This window comes from Melozone crissalis, unplaced genomic scaffold, assembly GCF_028551555.1.
Source record: "Melozone crissalis strain CALT ecotype California unplaced genomic scaffold, PUWL_Pcris_2 ptg000005l_1, whole genome shotgun sequence".
Taxonomy (NCBI): domain Eukaryota; kingdom Metazoa; phylum Chordata; class Aves; order Passeriformes; family Passerellidae; genus Melozone; species Melozone crissalis.
The window spans coordinates 11,059,734-11,067,716 of record NW_026535783.1 but is presented as its reverse complement, the minus strand read 5'-3'; positions in this window follow the sequence as shown (position 1 = coordinate 11,067,716).

The window sequence follows — 7,983 nt, the reverse complement described above, 5'->3', positions numbered from 1 at the left end:
AATTTGCAAACAATGGCAAATGGAAGGTCACAAGGAATGGAACAGATTGTGTGGAATTATTATGCTTGCCAAAAGACCTGAAATGGCAAGCAGAGAGAGATTACCATGATCTTGATTGCTCCTTCCTGTTTCAGCTGACTTTCTTTATGGCAGCTCTTTTTATTATGATGGTAATTGAGGATATGTGTGCAATATTTCCCAAATTCCTCTGCCAAGAGCCAAAGGGCAATTCCCAAGTGCAGGGCTGCTTCCAACCCCGTCCTGCCTGTTAATGAGGAGCACTGGGTTTTGTCTGCAGGGTACTGGAGCCTTAGTGCCAGTAAGCCCTATAGAATGGAATTGGCTTTCCTGCTGATGAGAGTGCAGGCACTCATCTGAACTGTGGGCCTCTGGATTTGGCAGGGAAGTGGGGATAAAAATGTGGCATGAGAAGAACTTCTGATTTCTTCTTTATTTCTGGTTAGAACAGTGATGTTGATTTCTCTGAAGCTGTTGTCTTTTGTGAAGCTGCATCTTTTGCTGCATGACTTGAATGGCTCTACAGATGCCACCTCATGCCTTCAAATAAGAAAAGCTGAGCTGGGGCTAACACTGTGGAAATGCACAACCTGTAGAATAAAGTGGCCGTTCCCCCTTTCTAATTCCCAGGAATGAGTTCTTTGGAGAAGGTTGTTTGTGCCGTATTATTCAATGTTGTTGCTTCTTGTGAGTAATTAGCTGTAAGAAGAATGCTCTGAAGGACTTTTTCAAGAATGTCCAATGGGGTCTATTGGACTTCTAAAGATCTCCTGATGAAGAGTGTCAAAATTGTGCTTTTCTGCAGGAGCAAGAAGAGATACTTCCATTGCCTCCACATGCTCTGCAAAAAGCAACCAACCAGATTACTTGAGGTGAGTAAAAGAACAATTCACCCTTGCCCCTATCAGTGGGGTGCAGTGTCAAACTCTTTCCTGTGCTGAAAGGATGAGTTAGAGCAGGTTTAGTTGGGTCTGGAAGGCTCAGAGCAGAGATGAACACCGAGGTGGGTTAGGCCCAGACAGGCCCTCCCTTCCTGCAGTGCAGTTACACAGGCTCAGCTGCAGCAGTGCTGCTGCATCCCCTCATCAAATTTGCAGTGCAGGAGGGGAGGGGGAGGTGTGTGTGTCTGTGTCTGTGTGTGTGTGTGGTATAAAAGACTGGAACTTGCTGCCAGCTTGTGTGAGAGCAGGGATGTTGGCAAGGGCAGTCAGGCCTCCTGCAGCTCTGGGCCTCTGGGGCAGCTACGGCCTTTGGAGCAGGTGCGGCAGGGCCCTGGCTCACATTGCTCCGGGGCCTCCCAAAGTGTTGCAAGGCATCTCTAGTTTTCTTTTCAAAATTATCCTACAAAGTCAGGTGTGTCTGGCCTGGAATGCATCCTTGGCACCAGTTGTTTTCAGTCCTTGTTAAAAATTTACTGCTTTTAATATCAGTCTCAGGATGGTTTGAAGCACTTACTCGCATGTGGAGGCAGCTTTTGTTATTGAAAAAGAGCAAGATCTTAAGGCCTAGAGGAGCAGAAGCATTGGTGTGAGAGTGCTGGGAATTGGCATCTATTCTTCTCATTATCACTTCATTTGGATTTGTATCATGAGATTGATAAACCTCATACCTGTCAATTTGAAGGAGAAGGGAATTTATACTATTGACTCTCATCAGTGGCCTGAAGCATTAATGAATTTTGCCCTCCTTAAGGCCCGATGAGCTTTGGGTAGTAGGTGTAGTTTAAGGCTGGTATAGAGTTTGTTTTTGTGCCTGTATTGCAAATGCCTGGGTTCCATGATCAGTGATGTAACTGCTGCCCGCTTGAAGAATAAAATATTATCATTAACTCTGCTTTGCTGTTAGAGAGACAAGAATGTAGCTCAAAAGTTTAATTCTGTGCACTCAACTCCATAGATGCATTCCCTGACAAATATGTTTTACAGATGTATTGTCACTAGTAAATGTAACTAATTAAGCCTTTCCTACAGAGGAAGAGATTATAATTTTGTAATGCATATCCTCTTCCTTAGGCTGCTGTATTTGTTTGTCATTTGACATTTGAAATTTAAGCAAATGTTTTCTAACCATGCTCCACTTCCTAATGAAGAAAACCTCGACAATTTGAACTGTTAGTAACTAAGTGTCATAGAAATGTTACAGATTCCTGAGCTACTTAATTGCATTCTCTTCATGCACATGAGCTTGAAAGAGAAACTGTCGGTCCCAGAGAAACTGACTCAAAGCTTAGGTGTCTGTGTTTGGCATTACCCAGTGCTTGGTATAAAATTACACACGTGTTTTATGGGCTAGAAACATACTGGAATTTTCTCTTAGAGTTCACTCATGGAAAAATGGCCTCATTTTTTCCCTTAGAAAATACATAGCCATTGTCTCCTTGGAGCAATGACAGCGCTACAAGGATGACTTCAATGCAGAGTATGACGAATACCGGAATTTACATTCTCAGATTGAGAAGATCACAAAGAAGTTCAAACAGTTTCAGGAGCAATGGAAGTCTCTGACTCCAGGCTCTGAATCCTATCAGGTAAAGAAGGACAAAACCATGAAGACTGTGCTTCATCATCACAGCAGTGTTCTGGATTCCCTGGAGCTGCTCAGTGAAACAAATGGAACCTGTAGAATTGGCATATATGGTCGGACACTGCTTGGGCTGGGTCTGATTTTTACAAGACCGTGCCCAAAAGCCCCTTTTTGAGCTGTCTATGAAGGAACAGTAAGGGGAGAGGTGTCCCAAGCAGAGTCTTAGAGCATGGGCTCCTTCTGTTGCCTGTTGAGAGGCTTAACTGAAGATCTTGGGTGATTCTGGGAGATGGAGATTTGTTTTTGCAAACGTCCCAGAAGAGTGGTGGCTGACAGAGAAGAAAATGTCTAGAGTCAGACTGAGTGAGCTTTTAGTGTTTTAATAAAGTTTGCATTTCATGGTGGCAATGAAACATTCCTCATGTTTTTTCTCTTGTAGGCACTGCATCATCGAATCCGAGCAGATTATCAGCAGTTACAACAGGTACGTGTGACACCCGAGCTGCGGGGCCACAGTAACTGCTGAGTCTGCCTCAAGGCTTTTTTAAAGCAAAGGACATCAGACTCTAGACTCTGCAGAAGTGTTTCCATGCCCTAATTTTTCTTTCTCCTTCACAGGGTAGCCCCAGCTACTCTGAAATGAAGAGCAGGTGCCTGTACCTCCACAAAAAGCTGGCCCATATTCAGAGCTGCATTTCTGAATTTGACCAGCTGTAAGTGGAGTACTGGCACCAAAACATCAGCTCCGGCCTCGTTGAATCGGCGGACCCTGGTTTTTTTATTTAAACTACATGATTAGTTTTTAGGATTTTTTAAGTTATTATTGTACAGTAGGTTTTTTTAGCACTGAGCCATAGATTATTTCTTAAAAGTGTAGAATTCATTCAATGAAGTTTATTAAGTTTAAAAAGTTGAAAGATGATAGTATTGAACATTAAAAATAAAGAAATCTCACTGTTTGTAATTCTTTCTCCTATTGTTTCTTGTATTATATTTGGAGTGGATTTCTTCTGGTCAATTCTGTTACTCAAGTCTTAAGTTTGTCTACTGAAATAAATTCATCACTAGAGGGTGGAAACCCACTACCTCTACGGTGCCCACTACCTCTACGGTGAAGCTGTGCTCCTTTTAGGAAAAGATTGTGGCAGATGGAAATTGCTTAGGACATGTGGTTTTGGACCTTTCTTGTGGCAAACTCTTTGCCTGAGTGGTCAAAGGCATTGAAGTTTGGACAAACCCCTCCCCAAATGACCTTGTTCTGGAGGGTTACAGAGCAGTGCACATGGGCTGCTCTAAGGTGTCAGCTGAAGCAGCTCTCAGGATTGCTGTTCAATCACTGCCTCACCTTGACAGTGGGCACCAAGGAATATCCAGATCTTTTCAAGAGTTTTGTAAAACACATGGAGAAGTGTTGGAGGAAAGGTTCTTCAATGGGTTTTGAAGAGAAATTGGGTTCAAGAGTCTCCAAAGGAATCTCAATGAGTTTTGTAGTTTTCTCCAAACTACTCTGTCACAACCCATCTTTCTGGAGATATACGAATGTTAATTCCTGCACAGACATATGGGGACTTTGAAGTCTAGACCTTTTCCTAAATTTCTTGTCAGAAATATATTCAGCTGACAGGGTGGAAGTGTGGCCAGCAATGCCAGAATCTTCTTTTGGGAGAGATATGAAATTGACTGAGGGAGGACAACACTTGGGAACACTCAAGTGGGGCCTCCTTCCTTGGAAAGTATTCTACAAATTCCTGAATCCTCTCTGTACCAATTTTGTTGAGTCCCCATTCCTGAGAATTTTTGGGCATTTTTTGATTGAACAGCTGAGCCATTTCTGCCCTTCTTTCCTTCTTCAAGTGAAGTTCAACAAAATGTCACCTCTTAAACCCTGAAATTTGGGTCCATTTTTGCCTGGCTCATCTCTGCAGTGCAGCAGCCCCAGGAATGCTGCCGTGGGGTGCATGGGGTGAATTGTGTTGGGGAGCCTCCCCTTGTCCTGGTGGCTGCTGCTGCTTGACAGAGTTTGCAGGAGTGCTGCTGATGAGAGTGGGCTGAGACAGATGTTTTACAAGCACATCCTTATTCTGAGTCACATTTTCACTCTTCCTGTAAACTGCTTTTAGGATGCATAATGTCCACATACTTATTAGGCCTGTGTATTTTTGGCTGTCATTTTGGTTCAGATTCCTTTAAAAACCATATTAAAATTTAAAAAGTCATTACTCCAAACAGGAAAGAATCAAAAAACACAACATCTTTAAGTGTAATAAGACTTTAATTTTATGATAAAAAAGCCATCAATCCAATAAATTATAGTTGCTGGAAAGCTGCTTGTTATGCCTCTCCAAAATTATTATATGAACTCATGAGGGTCTGTGTGGTTTGGATCTAACTCTGTAAGTTCACAGAGGGGGAACAAAGCAGCAGCATGCCTGAGGACCACAAGGATGCTTGAGACCCCTGGGAGTGGGGCAGGGCACAGTGTCCTTGGCACAGGAATATGATGGGGACTGGCACCTGATGGCTTCACCAGAAGCCTGTCACCACTCCTCTGTCCCATGCCTGCTCACAGCTGGGATAACTTGTGCTGCAAAAGAGATCTGAGCATCCCAGATTGCAGTGCTGCTTGTGAGGCTGCACCCATTCTTGAGGTGGTCCTCACCTGCTGCTGCAGGTGAGAAGATTTTGGTTTAGGAAAAAGCAGAACTCATAAGGTTAACGAATAAAAAGATGTCCCAGTCTTTAGAAAGTCTTTGTTTATGAACTGGAGTATCTTTGGTCTCCAAAAGGATGGGCATGTCATGGCCCAGGCTTGTCCAGCTGATTTCTCCTGTTAACTGAGCATGGCTGAACATATAAAGGAATGTAGGTAGTTGTTGATTTGCATTTACAGACTATAGGCAGCCCCCCAGTCTTTATCCTTTTGAGCATTCAATAGTGGGAATTTCATGTCTTCAGCTTGGAGCTCCCAGGTGAATCTCCAGGTCACATAGAAAATCTTTCAGGTTAAAAACCCTACAGCAGTCTTCACCCTGACAGCCACAAAAGTCAGAATCAGGGCTAGCTTTCCTCTGATGACATCTGTATCCATGACACACAAAGGACTTGACCAGCAACCTGCAAACGATGCAGATATATAGAATGGTATTCTTGTTGGCCTCTGCCATTGTCTTCAGCTGTCCTTGAACAAGAGTGGAGCAGAACTGAGAAGAGGGATGGATATCAATACTGGAAGATTGGGTGTTTTTCCTCGCCAATTGACCTGAACCTCCTCCTCCTTTCCAAATGTGACAGCCGCATATACAGGCTAAGAATGGCTTCAAGATACTTAATAAGATCATGTTTTCAAAATAGCCATTTTCATATTAATAACATTGATTGCAAAATACATGTAGTAAAACAATTCTGTGAGGACATCACTTTACTGAAAAGTCAGAAGTACTGACCCAGAGAGGAAGAACAACTGCAAACCTTTTAAAAATAAAGCTTTGACCAGAATTCAGCCTTCCACCCCAAATTACCCTCTGTACTTGGGTGAAGTGTTGCTGCCTTAGGTGTTTGCCTTCTCTATCTTCAACCTGAGGCTTCTGGAGCAGGCCTGGACTGGCTGATACGTCTGTCTTTGTATTGACACCAGTTTTTGTAGTATTTTCTAAGAGACGCTGGGAACTTACAATGACAGCAAATACTGCGCTACTTGCTCTCCACCAGCAGAGCTTCCCCTAATACCACCGCAGTGAAGTGGGCACAAACGACCTCAGGTAACCCATGATGGCTGAATATCATGTCACAACCCTGGAAAGAAGAAGCCATCTACAGCAAAGTTAGTGCCAATCCTCGGCATAATTTCTAATTATCCACCCATACATCCGTTTCCACAGTAAATTTCTTGCAGTTCTACACTTGCAACAAGATAGCAAAAATCTCACCAGACAAGCTTTTAGGAAAAAGATGAGCAGGTTTCCACAGATTTACAGCAGTGTCAGTGAAGATGGGATGAGTCTTAATAGTGTCATTGTTGCCTCCTGCTTTCAGAACCACTGGAAAAGTCTGACAGGTAACAAATAATGCAGGGAGCCTACATATACTTACCTATAAAAAGGTACTCTCATGTCAGGACTCAGTATGTCCCTCTGGGTGTCCAGAGTTGCCAAGGACCCCGTCAGGGGGCTCGAAGACCCTGGCATGATGCCCAGAACACCTGGGGATTTGATTTTGACCCTTGGAGCAAGTTGCCAGCTTTGTATGAGGACATGAAAGTCACAGAGGTTTGAATACTGTTATAACAAAATAATCACAGGTGAAAATGTAGATTTTAGGATTTTTGGTATGGGGGTTATGGGGACAAGATGGAGGAACTTGGGCGTGTCCAGCCTTTCTCCTTCTTCCTCTTGTTCTCCATTTTCTGCAGTGATGTTGGCACTTTGGGATTAGTTTAGAGTAGAAGTGCACTGTCTAACATAGGTGATGGGTATTGGGAATTAAGTGTAAATATGTTATATGTAGTTTGTAGTATAAAAAGACAACACTGCCTCAGGACTGGTCAGAGTGCTTGTGGCTGCCTTGCTGAGCAGATCTCAGTTGGGCAGAAAGAAAATTTTATAGATAAGAATTAATAAACAACCTCAAGACCGAAAAGTGAAGAGTCCAGACTCGTTCTTCAGTTACGCGGGTGAAAGCAGAGACATCCTACGCATCTCGGGGCAGCAATTATCAACAGCAACCTGAGACCCTCACAGAGCCTGGGTGGGGAACAAGCTGGATCAATGCTGGACCCAAGACTAGTGATCCTCTCGTATTTGATCTCCCCTTCCTTTTTATCTTTCTTCCCTCTTTCTTCAATGCTTCATAAACCAAACCCTTCCTCCCTTCCTCCCAAATTCTCCCCCTGCTGCCTGAACACACTCTGGCTTTTGAGACACTGCCTGCAGCTTCCATCAATGCTCAGTGCTGCTCTTGTGGCTCAGTGGGTGCTCACTTGAGGATCTGGGTTTCCAAGGTGAGGCTGTGGCTCTAACCAGCCTGGTCTAGTGGAAAGTGTCCCTACCCATGACAGGGGTGGTGGGACAAGAGGATCTTTAAGTCCCTTGCAACTCAAGCCAATGGCTCTTCCCAAGTCAGCATGGTTCTATGATTCCAATATGCTACAAAAAATATCAGCAGTGTAACAGCCAAGTATGTTAATATATATCCATAAGTAATCACATAAGACTGATAGGAGAACTTTTTTTTTAATTTTGTATCAAAATTTTTACACATTCAATCCAAAAATGTGTAATTTAGTCAGGGTACATTAAAAGAAAAACATACAAGTGTTTCAGGACATGCCTAATAAAATAGTTATTATTTTTTCTAACAGGTTGGTGGGGTTTTTCTTTTTGTTTTGTTTTGGTTTGGTTTTGTTTTTGTGTATTTTTTTTTTCAAATCAACACCACCATGGCTTA